Source organism: Schistocerca americana, unplaced genomic scaffold (assembly GCF_021461395.2).
Source record: "Schistocerca americana isolate TAMUIC-IGC-003095 unplaced genomic scaffold, iqSchAmer2.1 HiC_scaffold_47, whole genome shotgun sequence".
NCBI classification, from domain to species: Eukaryota; Metazoa; Arthropoda; class Insecta; order Orthoptera; family Acrididae; genus Schistocerca; species Schistocerca americana.
In genome coordinates this window covers 1,837,501-1,840,000 of record NW_025726203.1, presented here as the reverse complement: position 1 = coordinate 1,840,000, position 2,500 = coordinate 1,837,501, and the positions used below count along the sequence as shown (strand labels likewise).

The 2,500-nt window shown below is 64.3% G+C and overlaps 1 pseudogene; it reads left to right on the top strand.

Annotated features, from left to right (window-relative positions):
* Positions 1-2,500, top strand: part of LOC124583802 — a 7,956-nt pseudogene that overhangs the window by 2,983 nt on the left and 2,473 nt on the right.

The following is a 2,500-nucleotide window of genomic DNA, read 5'->3' as shown; positions in this document are numbered from 1 at the left end:
ATAGTTACAGGGAGAGTGATGCGCAATACATGGGCCTAGCCCTCTTAGCCTCTCCTCTCCTGCGGTCTTCTCCCCTTCTCGTGGGCCCGCTGATTTTTGCAGAGTGGAAGACCGCACCAGGGGCTTGGGGGGGTTACCAGCCCCCCCTCGCATTATCCCTTTATAGTTGGGGGCAGCCGACAAGAAACAAGAGATGGTGGCCCTTCCGCTGAAGGTGCCACCCCAGCTACCCCAGCACCTATCCGGCCAACCGGCCGTAACGAAAATGCGATAGTTTGTGTAGCTCCCTTTGCTTGCAGTGAGTGCCACCGCACTTTTACCACGAAGAACGGTCTCGGGGTCCATCGCCGCCGCCAACACCCTGCGGCCGCCAACGCTGAGATCGTGACGGAGAGGCATCGCGCGAGGTGGACGGAGGAAGAAGTCCTGTCGCTCGCCAAGGCAGAGGCCGAACTGTTCCTGGAGAGGGACGCCCGGTTCTTCTTTGTAAATCAAGAACTTACCAGGATGTTCCCCGACCGAACGCTTGAGGCAATCAAGTGCCGACGGCGGCAAGCTGCCCACAAGCAGCTTGTCCGCCAATTCATGGAGGCACTTGAGATCGGTCGGGGTGAAGAGCCGGCGTCCCGCCGTGGAGCAGCGAGCTCGCTGCCTGACGCGGGCGAGGCCGCTGCGCCGCCCGTCGACGCAGCCGAGGACTTCGCGGCCGACACCACCGGGCCGCCGCCGGAGGGGCCGACTGACGCCGCCATCTGGGAGCATCTAGCGGGGCTACCTGCTTCCGCCCAGCGTTTCTCTGCCCTGGATCGAGTCATTGGTCTGGGGCGGGGCACGCCGCCCGATGTCATCCTGGGCATGCTCCCGGATGCCCTTGCGTCGGTCGGGTCCAGGGGGGAGAGGTCGATCACCAGGACACAGCGGCCGCGCCAACCATCCAAGCGGCCGCCTGCCGCCCCGCCGCTGCAGAAGCGCAAGCGGCGCCGCTGGGAATACGCGCGGACACAGGACGCCTTCCGTAGGTCGCGTGCGCGTTGCGTGCGCGGCTTGCTGGACGGCACCCTGCTGCAGCCGCCACCCGACATCCCCGGTCTGCTGGACTTCTGGGCGGACCTCTTCACGAAGAAGCCGATCTCCACCGCCGGCTTCATCCGTGACCGCCTTCTCCCGCACTCGGAGCCTGTCGCTCCTGAGTGCCTATGGGGGCCGGTCACACGTGAGGAGGTCGCTGCTGCCTTGCCGCCCAGGGGATCGGCAGCCGGGCCGGACGGCCTGACTCCAGCGGAGCTGCGGCGCCTGCCGCATGAAGTCCTGGTGAAACTCTTGAACCTCTTCCTCCTGGCCCGCGCCCTCCCCGAGCGTCTGCTTCGCGCCCGGACGTCACTTCTCCCCAAAACGGCTGCACCAACATCCCCCGCTGACTTTCGCCCCATTACGGTCTGCTCGGTGTTGGCGCGGACCTTTCACAAGGTTCTCGCGTCACGCCTGATGCGTGCATGTGCTGTGGACGAACGTCAGCGGGCATTCATCCCCCGGGATGGGATGTTGGAAAACACCTTCATCTTGGACACTGCTCTCACCGACGCAGTCCGCTCCTGTCGCTCTGTTTTTGTGGCATCGATCGACGTCTCTAAAGCGTCCGATTCGGTGGACCATGCCGCCCTCCGCCCCGTGCTGAGGGCTCATGGCCTGCCGGATTGCTTTATTGAGTACGTCGAAAGGTGTTACGAGGGTAGCACGACGGTGATAGCGGGCGGCGCCGACGTGGGCGTGCCCCTGCAGCCGGCTAGGGGTGTGCGTCAGGGTGACCCCCTCTCCCCCCTCCTTTTCAATTTTGCGGTGGACTATGTTTTGAGTCAACTTCCCTCCCACATCGGAGCTCGGATCCTTGGTCGCAGAGTTAACGCTGCGGCCTTCGCAGATGACGTCCTGCTTTTTGCATCGACCGCGAGGGGATTGCAGTCCCTCATCGACGCAGCCGTCGCAGCCCTCGCCCATCTGGGGCTGCAGATCAACGCCCGGAAGTGTTTCACCCTCGCCTTAGTCGCGTCTGGGCGCGACAAGAAGGTGAAGGTCGACGCCGACGTTACCTTCAAAGCGGGCAACGCCACCGTGCCCGCCCTACGTGTGGGTGAAACCTTCCGGTACCTGGGACTGCAATTCTCCACCGCTGGTCGCTGCGTTTTCAACCCACGACGCCACCTGGTGGAGCAGCTGGACGTCATCTCCCGAGCTCCGCTCAAGCCGCAACAGCGCCTCCACGCCCTCACCACCGTACTTCTGCCTGGCCTGTACCATGGGCTGGCCCTCAGCCGCACCCGAGTGGGTGCGTTGAAAGCGGCAGATGTGACCATCCGTGCCGCCGTCAGGAGATGGTTCCGCCTTCCGGCGGACACTCCCCTGGGCTACTTCCACGCTCCTGTAGCCCAGGGAGGCCTCGGCATCCCATCATGCCGATGGATGGGGCCAACACTTCGCCGGTCCCGTCTCCTGGCGCTGAAGA